Here is a 17,563-nt window from a genome sequence, read left to right on the forward strand (position 1 = left end):
CCACTCCCTCATTTGAGCTTCGTGGGATCTGCATCCAAGTCCTCATCTCAAGGTCTGCTTTTGGGACGACCCAAAATAAGACATGCATATTGAAGAGAATGCTTCTGCCAATAACTCCAGATCTGACCAGTAATATTATTACTAGGGTTTGCTGCCCTCTCTTTTTCCTTCTTCTTTCATGTCTGTTTGGTTTCTTTCAGTCAGTGGTGTTTGATTCATTCACTCTCTCTATACAGCTGGAGGCAGGATTTGGCTGTCCCTTAGAAAACCAAAAAACTGAGACAGGATAGGTTTGGCTTCTAGGAATGCTCTGAGAAATACCATTTCCTCAGGAAACAAACAACCTTGCCTCTTTGCTATGGTACAACCAGTGCCTTTACCACCAAAGCATCTCAAAGCTATAATGGTTCAAAAGCAATCCATGATCTCAGGCTTTTCAGCCTGAACTGCTTATTCTATCTATTTCATCAAGGTCACACTGGGACCTCCCCAAATTGTGTGTCCTTCCCTCTGGGTCTATTTGACCTTTGGATTCCAGCCATGTCCACCACTGGACAAGCCTGCTACTGACAGTGTCATGGGTGGGACAAATGTGTTTGTTCCTCTTCATGTATTTGATGCTGTCTTTGAGCACATTCTAAAGCAGTGGGATTTGGGCATTAGTTTCTGACCTTCATTATCTGAGCTGCCTGCTCTTCTCTGTTAGAACTCATAGATATTTAAAGTGAACTGTTAGTTTCACATAAAAGTTTAGGAAAGTTTACAGTCAGAGAGTAGTCCAAAGTCTATTCATTTATCACCTGCCATCTATTTTCTAGTTCAGGTGAGAAAGATGTATTTTTCCTGCTTTGATTTTACTTCCATTCTAATTCAAAAGTTTTGACTCATTCATCTACTCTGATGCCATTTTGCTTTCCCACATGTAGAATTCTTGACTCGTGGATAGATTGAGAAAAAAACCTGGGTATCAGGGCTTCCCTGGTGGCGCAGTGGTTGAGAGTCCGCCTGCCGAGGCAGGGGACACGGGTTCGTACCCCAGTCCGGGAAGATCCCACATGCCGCGGAGCGGCTGGGCCCGTGAGCCACGGCAGTTGAGCCTGCGCGTCCGGAGCCTGTGCTCCGCAACGGGAGAGGCCACAACAGTGAGAGGCCCGTGTACCGCAAGAAACAAGAACAAAAACAAAACAAAACAAAACAAAACAAAAAACCTGGGTATGAAAGTAGAGAAAGATTCTTGGTTACTTAAAAGTTAAAACTGGAAGGGATCTAAAAGATAACACAATCCAGCCGCTTTGCTTTATAGGTGGGGAAACTGATGCTCAGAGAGGTGAAATGACTTCCCCAAGCTCAAATGACTAACCGCAAAATCAGCTGCAGAACTTGGCAGAGGAATGCAACCCTACAGGCCACAGTGCTTCGATGACTAAGTGGGTTGGAAATTGAAAACCAATGCTTTCCCAGTATCTCCAACTGCCCAGGCTGAGGCTGCTGTCTGTTGTCTAAGTCAGGTTTATTACTTCCTTCTTTCAACTGTGCTTTAAACATCTCTTCTTGTAGTCTCATCTCTTAACGGAGACATTATTCAATTCAATAGGGAGCTCACTTTCTGTTGTCTGCAAGTTCCTTTTGTAAAACACGAAGCAGTCAATATTTTTTAAAAATCCAGTATTACATAAACCTACCATTAACTGAACATATTCCCTTAGAATTTCCCCAGAATGTTTAACTATTTTTGCCCAGCGTGGGGACAATGGCTCACACTGGATATTCCATCACCAATGCTCCTCATCACACTGAGGCCAGAACAGAGGTTTTCTTCCAGCCTAAAACAGGCAGGTGCCATCCATTTGTTAAAATGAAATAAACGTTCTCTGCAGCTTGAGCTCCCGGGCAGTAGACAAGCCAAATAAATGCAGAATCGCTCTTTTTTGACTCCAATTCTATGGTTTCAGACAGAATACAATATCTATCCATTGTCTAACACAGCCCGTTAGCCACCTGGCTGACAAAAAGTAATCTTAAATGGACACTTTGAAGATGGGTCAGCCCATGGCTTTTTTCTCATAGGTTTCAATCTTAATAGAAAACTATACTTAGCATTTATGGAACCTTGTCAGTCAAAAATCAGGGCCATACTGAGTCACAATCCCTTTTTGCTAAGAGCAAAAGTAGCACTTGGATGCTGTTATTTTTACTATCATTATTAATATTATTTTTGAGAACACAGTATGATGAGCAACCTAATTTTTTTCTAGCATTGACTCATTTTTTTATCAAAAGCCTATGAAAATTACCAGCTGTGCAGGCTTTGAGCCTCACTTCTCTCATCTATAAAAAGTGGACAATAATACCCACCTGGCAGAGTTATGAGGGTTAAACAAGAGAGCATTTGTAAAATGATTACTTGATACAGAATCAGTGTTTCTCAAAGATAAGGAGATCTTTCTTTCCTCTTAAGCATATAATCATTCTGGTAGTCAGTTTTTCCTTCCTCCCACAAAAATTCAAGCATGGTCCCTAGACAACCACAGCAAGCAACCCAAGGTTTTTCTCATAACAGGAGGACAATGAATTTTGTTGAATAAATTGAAATGAAGCTTGATGTAACATCTTTCCCTAGATTGGGCTATAGAACTCTCTCATTATTGAAGGTCATTGACCCCCAAAAATCAATCAAAGGCTCTGAACTACAATGTAAGTTAGCATTCTTTTAGAGAAAGACACAGGAAAGGCTGAACTCATATCATTTCAAAAATCAAGAAAAGGTGTCTCTGCTCCCAGTATGGTTGAGTAAGCTCCTACTGGACTAACTTTCCCATAGCTAACAGCTATAAACTCTGGGGAAAAAAACCACACAAAGAAACCCCAGCTACCTGAAGGCTCTGGAGAGTGAGCAAAAATAAGAAAATTCCACTGGGGAATCAACCTTGGGAAGCAGGGAAAACATGGAATGAGCTTCTGCTGTTTATAGCTCTTAGCCTGAGATTAGGCTGTAGTCAACACTGCAGAGGGCTGTTAAAGCTCCCACAGAAAATCCATTTTGGGAATTCCCTGGTAGTCCAGTGGTTAGGACTTGGCGCTTTCACTGCCATGGCCCAGGTTCGATCCCTGGTCAGGGAACTAAAATCCTGCAAGCTGTGTGGTGCAGCACAGCCAAAAAAAGAAAGAAAGAAAGAAAGAAAGAAAGAAAAAGAAAATCCAGTTTTTCTAGCCTGAAATGTTCAGGGCAACTCATACCCACAGTCAGTAGAGTGTGAGAGAAAAATCCTAGAATGAAGTTATCCAAGAAGAGAAAGTCTAAATTCTATGTGTATCCTTTGCCCAAACCTCCAGCTGACCCCTGAACCATGGACACAGGGAAGACACAAAGTATCCCAGCTAAGGACAAAATAATTATATTGAGATTTGAGATACTACCTAAGAGATAGAGTTTGCAGTTTAAGTCCAACCAATTTAATTGCCTGCTTAAAAAGAGAAACAATCTTTGGAGGAATATAACAGAATTCAGAGTCCCCATAACATTCAGAATGTCCAGGATATAATACAAAATTACTTGAGTTATGAAGAATTAAAAACGTCACCCATTTTCAAGAGGAAAGACAATCAATGAAGACTAACCTCAAGGCAACCCAGATATTAGAATTAGCAAACAGGAAGTTTAAACTCGCCATTACAACTATGCTCAATGACTTAAAGGAAAATATACTTGCAATAAATAGATAGAAAATCTTAGCATAGAATCTATGAAAAAAACAAATAAAAATTCTAGAACTAAAAGATACAATATCTAAAACAAAAGTTAAGAAAAAAATAAAAAAGTTAATTAAAAAACAAAAGTTAATAAAAAACAACTATTTCTAAACACATATGCTTCATACTATGTTATTTAAGGCAAAGGTAGAATGAGCAGAAGAAAGCAAAAAGAGGAAGAGGGAGGAAAAGCTAGAAGGATAGTTGGAGAAGAAAGTAATAAAAGAGTTATAACCAGGGCAGCCTCCAGAAGAAAGAAAATATGCATAAAGCATGGAGAGAGGGGATAGATTAAAGCTGAGTGAGGGAACTATAGGAAGAGAGACTAGAGAAGAATCATAAAATCCTAAGGCTTATAAACTGTTTTTAAGTTCTCTTCATTTGGCATGAGATGAAGAGGTTTATGAAAGGCCTGAATATATGGCTTTTAATTACCTTTAAAATGACCTTTAAAATACCAATTATTATTTAATAAATTGCTACTCAAACTTACAGATATGCCATTCTTAATCATTTCCTTGGCTTCAGTGGTGGACCCTTAAGACACAGTCACCCAAGTGGAGGTTAGATTCTTTAGCTTCACTTTATACAAACCACAGAGCACTCAGGTCACATCTATCACCCGTCTAACTGAGGAAATTCCAGCAAGATGGGTCCTCAGAAATAACTCCCTCTGACCATTGTGGGTGGGACTGGAAAAGGGCTGCATATCTAAGGGCTGTCAGGGTAGCTTGGGAGTCTGAGAAGAAGCCCTGTCTAATGCAAAATCAACTGGGTCTTGTATATTTTCTGAGCTCCAATTCTCTTGGCACAGACTGCCAACTGAGGCCATGATAGGGCAATTTTTAGTTTAATAGGGGGCTCTACTAAGTAGAAAAACCCTTAGAGACTTAAAGATACTAACTTTTAATGGTAGAATTCCAGAAAAGATAATTTTGATTGAGAGAGGAAAGACTTCTTGAGAAGAGCGCCCCTGTCTCCTGAGGCTGGAGATCAAGTTGGAAAATGACCAAGTGATCCAAAGCCATTGATAAACCACTGTCTGGCTGTGGGCTGTAGTTTGGTTTTATAAGTCCACTAAGGCCACGTGTAATGAAAACCAACTGAACAATTTCTAACTCTTCTATCCTAGTATCATTTTTCAGATTCAGAAGCAGACATTAAACTGACATTGCTATATCTTTTCTTTTCCATTGTATATTAAGCCTTTAACCTCCCCCCCAAATATGAATGTTTTCATGCTTCCATCCATATATGGCAATATTGTTCTTTTTTCTGAATTGGTTGTGTAATTTGTATAAAATGTTTTTGATCACAAGCCATTTCTTATTTGCTTTAGAGAAGTGATAGGAATTAGTCTGTAATATCACGGATGGGAGAAAGAGTTAATGGGAATTTCAGTATCATACAAGATCAACAAAAATAAAGGGAGTTGCTGGTCTACATTTATGCACTAAACTGCGTTTGCTCAGAGCCATGAATTCAGGAAAGGTTCCATGATAAAGAAAGAAAACAATAATAGTTGGCCTTGGTATAAAAGCTCTTTGTGTATGAAACAGATGCAGATCTGTAAACAATGCAAGCCTCTTTCAATGGATGTCCTAAATAAATTTAGACCATGCTTTGCTTTGTTTTTCAACAAAACAATTTTAGCATTTTGAGGGAATTCATCATTTTCATCCATAAGAATAGACTGAGTTATGGGGTACATGAAATTGTGCTGGATACTCAAGGTATTGAATATTTTTGATGGAAAATAAAGAAAATTAGATATGTATACATATAGCTGATTCACTTCGTTGTACAGCAGAAACTAACACAACATTGTAAAGCAATTATACTCCAGTAACTATGTTAAAAAAAAAAGAATGAGTTGTTAGAGAAACCCCTTAAAAAAAAAAAAAGAAAATTAGGAATTTCTCTTATCAGATCAATAAATCAAAAACTTTTCAGTATAATTCACTGTGTTCCAAGCTGTGTGGGGATATAAATAAATACAGTGTGACTTATTGTTAGACAAGTCGTTCCAGTGCTGCACACTGTTGTCAAAGGATAACACTGTAGGTATGGTAGCATGTTCTGAATGTGGAGCCAACTCTTTTTTCTGGGACCAATCTGAGCACTCCCCACCCCAACTTCTTTAACAGCTTCATTGAGATATAATTTACGTATCTTTACATATATCATCATATATTTACATTTGTGTAACTACCATCACTATCTAATTTTAGAATGTTTTTATCACTCAAGAAGAAGCCCCATACCCACTAGCAGTCACTGCCCATGACCCCCTCTCTTCAGCATCTGGCAATCACTATTCTTTCCGTCTCTCTACACTTGACTATTTTGGACATTTCGTATAAATGGAATCATATAATACGTAGCCTTTTGTGACTGGTTTCTATCACTTAGCATAATGTTTTTGCAGTTCATCCACATTGTAGCATTCCTTTTTGCTGCTGAATAATACTCCAGTGTATGGATATACCACATTTTGTTTATCCATTCAGCATTTGATGAATATTTGGGTTGTTTCTATTTTTGGCTCTTATGAATAATGGTGCTATGAGTGTTTGTGTGCAAGTTTTTGTGTGAACATGTGTTTTTATGTCTCTTGAGTATATACCTAGGAGTGGAATGACTGGGTCATATGGTAACTCTGTGTTTAAATTTTTGAGGAATTTTTAAACTACTCTCCAAAATGACTACATAGCAACAATGTATGAGAGTTCCAATTTCTCCACACCCTTGACAACTTTTGCTATTATCTGTGTTGTTTGTTAGAGCCATCCTAGTGGATGTGACATGGTATCTCATTGTGGTCTCCCTCCACTTTTAAGTGTTGTTGTTAGAGAACAACACTTAACCTCTACTATGAAGATTCCTGGGCCATCAGCCCCCTAAAGGCTTTTACCTTCACTGTGCCCCTGAGTTCACCTCTTCTCTTGTATCTGATAGCAAATCTGAGGAACAAACCATTGATTTATTCATTCACCTAATGTTTACCGAACATCAACCGTGCCAGACACTGGAGACAAAATGAGGAAAACACAGTTCCAGTCTTCATAAAGCTCACAGTCAGCAGGGCATACGGCTGTCTGCACAAGGGGTACAAGGTAGTGTGAAGAGTATGGTAGAGGAAAAATCCAGAGTCCCTACTGTGGACCAATAGAGGATGGTGGGAATGAGAATAGAGGAATGGAGGGGGTAGGAAGGTCATACAAGGCCCCATGAGCCAGGTTAAGAAGTTTGGACTTTATCTAAGAACATGTATAAAAATACAGGTTCTTCTAAAAAGGCAAGAGGCTTGATCATATTTGAGTTTTAGGTTATCACTCTAATCGAAGCAGAAATCTAGAGGAGAGAGAACCCCATGATGGTAAGGGTGACTAGCCCCTATGAAAACCCAATTCCTAGAGTGGTAGGGATCCTTCCCGTCTCTGGGAGGACCTCTGGGGAGCTCACCCTGTGTTCTTGGCCTCATGGCTGAGACTCCTAATTCCCACACAAATCCCTTCTACAACCTCTTCCCCTTTACTTAAAGCAGTGGCTCTCAAAGTATGGTCTTTGGACCAGAATCACCTGTGAACTTGTTGGAAATTCAAATTCTTGTGCCTTATTCCAAATCTATTCAGTCAGAAATTATGGGAGTGGGCCCAGCAATCTGTGTTTCACCAAACCCTCCAAGGGATTCAGATAAACATTCAAGTTTGAGAACCAGAGGTAACTCAAGTGGGTTTCCATTGCTTGCAACTAATCCACTAACAAAAGGCAGAGTATCTCAATATAAGGAGATGTTACAAGGCAGTATATGTTTAATTGCCTAATGGTTTAGACTAGGAGTCAGCAAACTGTGGCCCACAGGCCAAATCCTACCAGCCCCCTGTTTTTGTAAATGAAGTTTTATTGGAACACAACTGTGTCCATTTGTTTAAGTATTGTCTATGGCTGCTTTTGCGCTGTAGTAGCACAGTTGAGTAGTTGTGACAGAGACTATATAGCCCACAATGTGGAAAATATTTACAATATGACCCTTTACAGAAAAAGTTTGTCAATCCCTGATCTAGACTAATTGCATGATACGGGACATTCTGAAGAAGGAGATGTTATAAGGGAATGCCAGAGTCCAGGTGATAAAATAAAACACAAATCTAGGTGATAATAAAAGCTAGCAACTCCAAGTATGATATTGGAAGACCCATTTCTTGGTGCGCAGGAGTAGTTGCACCATATTAAATCAAGGCTTAAATCTTCACAAAAGACCCCACTGACCACAAGATTTCAAACTTAAGGGGCTTACCAAAATGCAAATTATATGTACGGTATAACTGAATCACTTTGCTGTACACCTGAAACTAACATTGTAAATCAACTATACTTCACTAAATAAAAAAAGAAGAAGACTATGCTTCAATAAAAAAAATTTTTTAATGCAAATTCTATCTCCCTTTCCATTCTGATTCAGAGGCTTGGATCTGAGGAGGAGTCCAGGAATCTGCACGCTGACCCAGTGTCCCAGGGGAACCTAATGCAGGTGCTTCCTGACCAGCCTTGGATGGGCACTGGGCTGGAGGCTGGTCCAGGGGCTTTAATACCATGAAGCTGCACAATCTGGCCTGCAGCGCACATGCTGCTTTCTGAGGCTCGCTTGTCTTTTCCCATCCATCGGGGATCCAGGAAGAAGAAATCTTCCTTGGATCGCTCTTCTTTTGGGTTTCTTGCTTTTTTGTGACTTCTAAATCCCTCTTCCTAGCATCATACCTCAGACGTCTAGATGCTTCCAAGCATAAGGCAAGGGAGAGGCTGAGCTTTTTCCCATCTGTCTGAGGCTCCTCCTGAAGTTCTGGGTCCCTGTCCAAGGATTCACCCTTCTCGGCTCTAGGAATGACCTCAGGTTTCAGAAGAGAACATTTCTCTTGCCCATGGGGATGCCTTACTTTGCAGATCTCAAGAGATGAGGCTTAACAGAATACAACATAATTACTGAAATGGCCATGCAAGGGAAATTGACATATGGCATGAGGGTCATCTGCTTATGAGGTCATGACATCTGGACAATGTTATCAGAGGATTGATGGGATTACAGCCAAGTCAGTCATACCACAGGAAGACCAGACAATTTAGCATGGCCTCCTTTGTCATTGATCTGTACAAGCTCCTCAGATCTGGTGTCATAATTCTCTTTACTTGTCTGTATTCCTCACTAGACAGTAAGTTTCTTGTAGGCAACAGTGTCTCATTCACCCTCATATCCCCAGCATCGTGCTTATATTATAGGAGCCTTTCAAAAAATGTCTAATGAATGAGAACAAATGACTATATGGATGGTTCATTGAGTCATGCTGATCCGTTAAACCCAATAGTGAATATGATAGCGTCCTTATTCTCCTATTCAAAAATCCCATTGCATTGGCTGCAGCATTCCAGCTGTATGAATGAATTTGTCAATGTGATTGCTATATCAGGATTTTCTTAGAGTTTCTTTTCTAGTAAGCAAGTTTTGGGAAAACCATAAGTCATGTAGACTTCTAAATCTAAATGCAAGCCCAGCCTACTGAAAGCGACTACCTGAAGTTCTAAATCTGGATGACCCCAAAATGATATTCTAATATCTTCAACCAAAGAGAAATAAAGGGTGAAATATTTCAATTGACAACTTACCTACATTCTAGCTGGCCTCACCAGCTCAGAATTCAGTTCACCTATCAAGTTTTCCCATTTGAGATTTACTGTGTAATTTCCCTTTTCTGAATGAATCTTACTTGGCAACCAAGACACTTCACTGTCAATCTTAGTTTGAATTTAGTGACGTTGAAATCACTGGCACGTAGACCAGCCGTGAATTCTAATAAGAACAAATGCTATTAAAGGGAGCTAATTTAAAATACCTTTCTCTTAAGCACCATTCTGCCACTGGTCTGGGTCCTATATCAGATGCCTAAGCAGGAGGCAGGGAGAAGGAAGGAAGCAGAAAAGAGAAGACCATCTGTCTCAATTGCAAGCACAATAGGTGAGTAAGAAGACACCCATGCATGGGAACACTCCTACCACACAAACTTCCATAGCAGATGACACAGTTTAGTGTGAAAATGGCCTCTGTAGACTGTAGGAGAACTGGGGTCTCCTCCTACCATCACCACTTCTCGGTTATCTGCGTAATCTTAGGTAAGTCTCATCAGCTCTTGGGTTACCAATTTTCCCATATGATGAACTAGAGTCCAAAGTTTCCTTTCAGGTGAGTACCATATATTCCAGTTACGGTGGTTGCCTGTGCCTTTGGCCGATTCAGAGAGAGAAAGGATCCATTTGCAAAGGGAGCTAAAGCTGAATGATCATTATGCTGAGAGAAGTCACAGAGGACAAGATGGGCCCCATGCAAGTCAACATAATGAAGGAGAAGGAAATGTGAGCAAACGGAAGATGGAAGGTAAGGATTAGTGGATGACAAGAAGGTCTGTAAAAAGAGGGAAATGGAACTGAGATGGGAGTTTGTTGGGCTCACAAACCCCTGTTCCTAGGGGTTATATTCTCACTGGCTTTGGAGCCTTCTGTCAACTCTCAGTACTTCTCAGGGCCTAGCCATACAGCATTTCCTGGTCACAAGTATCCTTATCCCATTGAGGTAATCGTGAAGTAAACTTATTCAATTGCTGCTTCTTGAAACTCAAAAGAACCTAACTAGAACAGGAGCTTGAAATCTATGATTCTATGAAGTTTTACAAAGCCATATGGTACAAGCAGTGTGATAGGCACAGCAAGAATAAGATATATTCATTTCAATCATGAGTTTCCAAACACCAACACCAATAGCTAGTTAAAACCCAGACCAGAACAGATGCTGACTGTTCGGATGTTTGCTCCTGTGGACGTGGACAAGATCCCAGCGCTCCAGGCCTCTTGAATCAGATAGGGCATGGTTGCTTCACACACCAGAAGGACAGAACATGCAGACCTGAATCAGCCACCAGAGGGAGTATAAACAAATGTGCAAACAGGCGAGGGGGAGCCTCCCTTCTCACCTTGCTCCTGGGTGCTAGAATTTCCACCAAGGATGTCCTTTCATCTGTTGTTCATCTCAAACTGCAGCTAGCTGGAGACCAGCGTGGGTCCCAAACAGGGAAGCACTTGTTCAGACCGCAAAGCATCCAATGTCGAGTGTATAGTCGTTTCGCAATTTCACACCATGTACTGTTTAGGTAGGCGATGGTCTCTTTCTGCACAACACAGGCAGTATGCATCCAAAGAACTCTGTGTCCTAAAGATTGTTTCCAAGTTGTTTAGAACATAGAATACCTTGTCCCACAGAAATGACATAAGGAGTCCTTGAGTTTGCAGGCTAGTCCCCCATTGTTAAGGACCCCTTGATCAGACTGAACCACAGAGCCACTACTATGCTTCTGGAAGATTGAACAACCATTTAAAATGTTGCTGACATAATGCTTTTCAGCTCAAAGACCAAGCGCCACCTTTTCCAGGCAGTGGTTCTTGATAGCCCACACCCTGGATGAGGTTAACTGCTTCCCCCTCTGTGTCCCCTCACATCCTCACCACCACCTGGTTTTACACATCTTTCTTTCAGAGCATCTACAATACTTCATGAAAACCAGGTTCACAGAGGTCTCACTGTACTCTTCCCTGAACCCAAGATCTCATTGCAAGGAGAATGGGCGCCTGTTCTTTATCACCTGGGTGCTGGGCACAGAACGCGCACTTGTGATGTGTTTGGTCAAAGGGCATAGAGGTGGGGTCCCGCCACCTCCTCTGTCATCCCTGCTTTCAGGTCTCTTCCGACCATCACTCCACTGCTCACCCTTCCTCCTATAAGGAGAGCCTGGGTCTGGGAGGTTGAGCTTAAGGCAGGGAGTAAGAAGACTCCAGAGATTTCTCCCTTAAAATACAGGAGGGTCTTTTCTAGTCGGTAGGAATGGCAGGGGGTGGGAGGGAGAGGACTGGACGCAAAGAGGACCCAGGAGCTTTCCTGCTGATCCCCCCATTCGGTCTTATTGGGGGTGGGGCAGTGGGCAGTGGTCTTGACTCCCACAGACGTACAATTCTGGGTCCCCACCTTGGCTCCACTGGAAGGGAAGGCCAATATTCTGAAAAAAAAAAAAGAATAGCCTTTTCCATGTTCAGGGAGAGCCGAATCTCCGAATCTTTGAACTATCTGTGCTCACTGGGGAGAATCTTAATTCGGGAAATAGAAAAATCTCACGTGTTTGGCCATGAAATTCATGAAATAACCACGGGAGTCTCGGGTGCTAGGCTTGGGTCTGCCATTCATCAGTTCTGAGGCCACACACCATCCTGTCCAGGAAATGGGCCTTTTGGCCTATCGATTTCAATATTGTATCTTTGCAGCAAACTTATCTTCCCATTTGTTTTGACGACTTTGCTACCTCATTTTACAGTTGAAAAACCTAGGAGGTCCCAGGAGGTAAAGACGTGTACTCAAGGTCACGCAGCTAATCAGGAGCTGTGTCAAGAGCAAAAGCAGGGTCATCAGGCCCTCGGCTGGGCATGCTTCCACCTCATCTCCCCGCATCCCCGAGCCGGCACCCGCAGAGGGGGCCAAGGGTGTGCTGCAAGTTCGAAGGAAGTAAGTTTGAGTTTTCAGATTAGCTGTGGATAAGTCACACATGGATAATCAAGAGCTGACTGCAGCCGGGGCTCTAACTGAGCTTTAAGTCAATATTATAAGCTTGAATATTTATGAGTATTTTGGTTTGTTTCCAAAAGCCGATGGAAAACACCAGAAAGGCAGGATTTACAATGCTTTCCCAGCATTTGTGCATTTTGATGTTGATGTGAGTGGACTGAAATCTGAAGGGAAACACAGAAAGAAGAGGGCACCACTGGCTTCCCAGTTTTAGGGGAGTGAGGGGTGATTAGGGGACTCTGAGGTTGCAGAGCAAAAGGTGCCATTGGGCTGAGTCATGAACTCTCAACTTCGAAAAGCATTATGGGACATTTTCCAGGAATGCCTTTGAGCTCTTTGGAGGAGAGTCATAACTTCAGGTCTCCCCTCGCACATGGCAGCCACCTTCCCGCCCTGGCTCTGACATTCCTTGGTTATTGGAAATCTGACCTCCTTCCTTTCTCCTCATTTCTAGGGCACTCTTCAAATTAATTAAATTCTAATTAAATTGTATTTTTCCTTTGATAACTTAGCAGTGCCCTTGAGATTATCAGAGAAGATAAGAGCAAGGGCTTTAGACAGGAACTCTGGGATGGTGGCCTTGCTCTGTAATTTACTAGCTATGTGACCTTGAGTAAGTCACATCTTGATAAGCCTCATCTGTAAAATGGGAGTCCTGGGTGCCCCACAGACCTGTCTGGAGGATTAAATGAAGGATGAATATGGAAGGGCTTTGTAAACTGTAAAGTGCTATCCCCTAATGCACAGCGTCTGTAGTTCTTGTTACTGCTAGTGAGTTCTGGGTTGTTATACAGCCTGGTATGGGAACTGCATGATTAACCTCCTCACTAAGATGAGCCTAAAAAAAGGTGTCATAGGTGAAGCTTGTCCTGAGCAATCGCCTCCTTGGGTCTCAGTTAAAGGTGACATTGTGCACTTACAGTGTGCCAGGCATTCTGCTAACACCATGCATGGCTCACTTTGTTAAATTCTTACAACAACCCTATGATGACAGGATCATTATTCCAGTTTCACTCACATGGAAGCTGAGGCACAGAGTGGTTAAGATACTTGCCTGAAGCTCGTATGTGTCAGAGGCAGGAAATGAAACCAGGTGGGTCTTACTCCAGAGTCCTAGCTGCTATCTACAGTGGAAGATGGTATTTTCCAAAGCAGGCTGCAACAAAAGTTCCCATCCCCACAAGTAGTTCTACACGAGGACTCATGGAGGTGGAATCGAATTCCCCTCCCCTTGAACGTGGGCCAGCCTTAGTGATTCACAGGTAACCAGTAGAATGCGTTGGAAATGACGCCATGTGACTTCTGAGCTAGGTCAGAAAGAGAGAAAGAGCCTGCAGCTTCCGCCTGGGCCTCTTGGGACTCTTGCTCTCTAGATACTCTCTTTGGGGATGTTCGTTCTCGAAACTCAGCCTCTGTGCTATGAAAAGCCCAGACCACATGGAAAAGCTGCGTGTAGACCCCCTGTCTACAGTCCCAGGCTACACAGCATCCTCGCCCAGGTGCCAGACATGTAGTGAAGAAGCTTCCAGATAATCAAGCCTTCCGCCAGCAAGTCTTCCCAGCTGAGGCAGAGACAAGCGCCCCTGCTGTGCCCTGTCTGAATTTCTGACCCACAGCCTCCCTAAACACATAAAATGGTTGTTGTTTCACTTCACTAAGTTTGGAGAGGTTTGTGATGCAGCGATAGATAACTGGAACAGCTACTCTGCTATCCCCTGTCAGTTCCTTCCAGGCAATGCCCGCCTCCCTCCTCGATTGGTCAGAACTCCCCACTGTGATGTCCTGAATGGTCCTGGCAAAATCGACCTCTTCTGTTTCCCATTCTCTTAAGACCCTGAACTCTCTGGATGAGAGAGGGAAATTCTGAGAGGGTTAACTACACCCATCCCTGCTAAGCTATTTCCTGGTTAATCGGCAGCCTTACAAGGTATCAGAGGGCCTTCTTTTGCTAATATGCCTGTCTTCGTAAGAGATCTCAGGAGCCAGGCTGGCCAAGGATGAGAAATCCTGGCCCTTCACTGGACACATTTCCGGATGGGGGCTTGCTCAGACCCACAGAAAGGCTGCCCTGCTCTGCTTCATGCTGGCTCTGGTGTGAAGCAGCCAAGAATGGCTTTCCTTTCGAAAAAGGCAAAGCAGTCTTAAGGGGAGCCACACAGACACCAGGGACAAGACCATTGTCGTAATGATCCAGACATTTCCCAATCATGCCTGATCTTGTCACATCTCCCAACCTTGCTCCCTGAGCTTCTCTTGTCCGAGGACTAGCACCCAGCTGGGAAACCTGAGGGTGGGACTCAGAGTCAGGAAGCTGATTACCTAGTGGTGGATGGTAGTGACTGGAGGGGAGCACGGGCAGGAGGGGGGCTTCTGAGGGCCGGTCATGTTCCCTTTCTCTCGATCTGGGTGCTGCTTGCACAGTGTGTTCACTCCGTGATGACTCATTGAGCTGTGCACTTATGCCTTGTGCACGTCTTCTGCGTGTATGTTACGTATCAGTATCAAGAAAAAAAAAAGCAGACCAGCAATTCAGCTGCCGGGTTGAAACCTAAAATAAATGCTCGAGGAGCAATAATAGAGGAAACGTGCCTAGCAGTTGGAGCAGTGCCCCTCAGCAGTGAAATCCTTCAGAGAACAGGCCATAGCTTTCATGTTTGTGTCACCAGTACCAACACGAAATCTGGCATACAGAAGGCGTCCAAAGAGTGTTCACTGACCCCCCCAACCCTTAGCCTCCCTTTCCTCCTTCCTACTCCTTACCTCGACTGACAGGAAAAGCCTTTCCAGAAGGTTCTTAGCTTATAATACCCACCCCCATAGCAAGATCTATATTTTCTCAGACCTGCTCCCTGTCATTGTTGATACCTGAGATGATGCAGGACAGGTAAGGCGAAAACAAATGAAGATCCTAAAATTCCCCAGGGGAACTTTAATCAAGATCTTTGCCTTCTTCTCCCAGCAAACCCTCCACAGAGTTGTGAAGAAACAGCACTGTATAGCGGATTGATGCTGTGCTGGGTGATTTACATGTACGAACTCTTTTCACCTTCATGACAACCCTGTGAGGTGGGGACTGCTATTAATCCCATTTATAGGCAGCTAAGCCGAGGCACAGAGCAGTTAAGCAACTTGTCCAAAGTCACACAGCTCGTAAGTGACAGAGCCTGGATTAAAGCCAGCAATCTGGTTCCAGAGTCTGTACTCTCAAGCCCTATGGAATCCTGTCCTTATGGAGATGACAATAACATATACCTGGGAGACATTTCCAAAATATTTGTTTGATAAATGCTGAATAACTGAATAGAGAATAGTTTATTCTACAACATAAAAAAAAAACCCAGTGTTGGAGCCGGTGGTATTTTCAGCAACTGGGGTTGAAGGTGGGGAGAGGCTAGACAGGGGTTTGTTAGACCTCCGGGCCTAGCAAATAAGTGCTCCTTGGATCAGAGAAAACAAAATCTTACTCACAGAAGAAAGATCCCTTGCTTTTCCTCCACCCCCCTCAGGATCTGAACAGATAATCAGAGCGTGCAGACATTCAGCAGTAATCAATTAGTACCTACTTTAGATTAAATTGAGAATATGTAAATCGGGTGCCTCATCAAGGCTGCACACAGCCAGTGATTTGAGATGCAGGCACCCCGACGATGTGCTGCAAACATACCGAGTCTCTGCGACACAGAAGGACATGCAAATCTCGTCCCATGGCCGAAAAATTTCTTAGACTGGGAAACCTGCTGTTCTTCTTTACACACACACACACACACACACACCCCTACATACACACACACAGAAACACATTCGCGCGCATGCACTTTCCTTATCCACTCGTCTCCATCTTTCCAGAGGCACGTATTTTCTTATATCATCAGAAAGAGCCCTCAGTGTAAAAACCCAGTGTCAGGATCAAAAACAGCACAGCAGGGCTTCCCTGGTGGTGCAGTGGTTGAGAGTCCACCTGCCGATGCAGGGGACACGGGTTCGTGCCCCGATCCGGGAAGATCCCACATGCCGTGCGTGGAGCGGCTGGGCCTGTGAGCCATGGCCGCTGAGCCTGCGCGTCCGGAGCCTGTGCTCCACAACAGGAGAGGCCACAACAGTGAGAGGCCCGTGTACCGTAAAAAAAGAAAAAAAAAAAAAAACAGCACAGCATCCTTGAGCTTGATCCATCATTCCACGTCACTCCAAAGGTCTAGAAGTTAAGCCTTGTTTTGATGTTTGGAGACTGTTTTTATTTTTGACAGTGGTATAAATAAAATCAGTGGCTACATATGACTGGGCTTCCTGGATTCCTTTCCAAATTCTCAGAAAGGGAAATGCGAGAAGGGACACCGATCAGATTTCAGAAGGTATTTCTGAGAGTTGGCCTGATGTGCAACCCAAGGGACAAACAACATACTCTAGGATCAAACAAATTAGGAAAATAGGGCCCTGGATCAGCAAGCCTGGGAGGCAAAGGGGGTCTAAGCAATGAAAGATCTGACTGGAGCAGAGGCATTCATAAGGCAGGTTCTATGCCAACTTGTCTATGGAGGGTCCCTGGGAACACAAACAATAAAGCCCTAACTGTCTAAGCAGGAGCCCAGGGAAAATTAGAGCCTGCAGGCAGAGGGTATTTTCAGATTGTGGTCCCTAAACTGTCCTGTTGAGGCCTGGGAGATTGGTATTTTTCATGGAATTCTCTCAACAGGCAAATCAAGAGCAAGAAAGATGCTGATTGCCAGCCATGGAGTACGGCGTCGAGCTTACAGAATGACTGCTAAGAGTGGTCGCGTGGCCAGGTCATTGAAGAAAACTGGCTGAGGAGGCCCACAAGTTTCACTGAGCCCAAGGTTAGGAGAGGCATTCCAATTGGAGCTGTGATTCTCACCTAGTCAGAAAGCTGAAATCTTTACATCATCTGAGCTTTCCCTGCCACCTTCTTCAGAGTGCTAAGGGCATACATTTATTTTTTTTTTAACTTAAATGAATTTCAGAGAAAAATGGCTTTGAGGAGAATTCTGAGCTATTCCTTGATAGCAAATAACCAATGAGTATTATTTGGCACCTCCCAGATGCTGTACCCTGTACTAGACATGAAAGTCAAGATATATGAAAGCTATAAATATATATTTCATAAATAAAGATATGAAAAGTAATCCTTGGTTAATTTACATT

The 17,563-nt window shown here is 43.0% G+C and overlaps 1 non-coding gene across 1 annotated transcript; it reads left to right on the top strand.

Moving 5' to 3' along the window:
• The first annotated feature begins 3,048 nt into the window (after positions 1-3,048).
• Positions 3,049-3,120, top strand: TRNAE-UUC (transfer RNA glutamic acid (anticodon UUC)). Its single transcript has one exon. It is a non-coding gene; the product is annotated as a tRNA-Glu (tRNA).
• Positions 3,121-17,563: the final 14,443 nt, after the last annotated feature.

This window comes from Mesoplodon densirostris, chromosome X, assembly GCF_025265405.1.
Source record: "Mesoplodon densirostris isolate mMesDen1 chromosome X, mMesDen1 primary haplotype, whole genome shotgun sequence".
Classification (NCBI taxonomy): domain Eukaryota; kingdom Metazoa; phylum Chordata; class Mammalia; order Artiodactyla; family Ziphiidae; genus Mesoplodon; species Mesoplodon densirostris.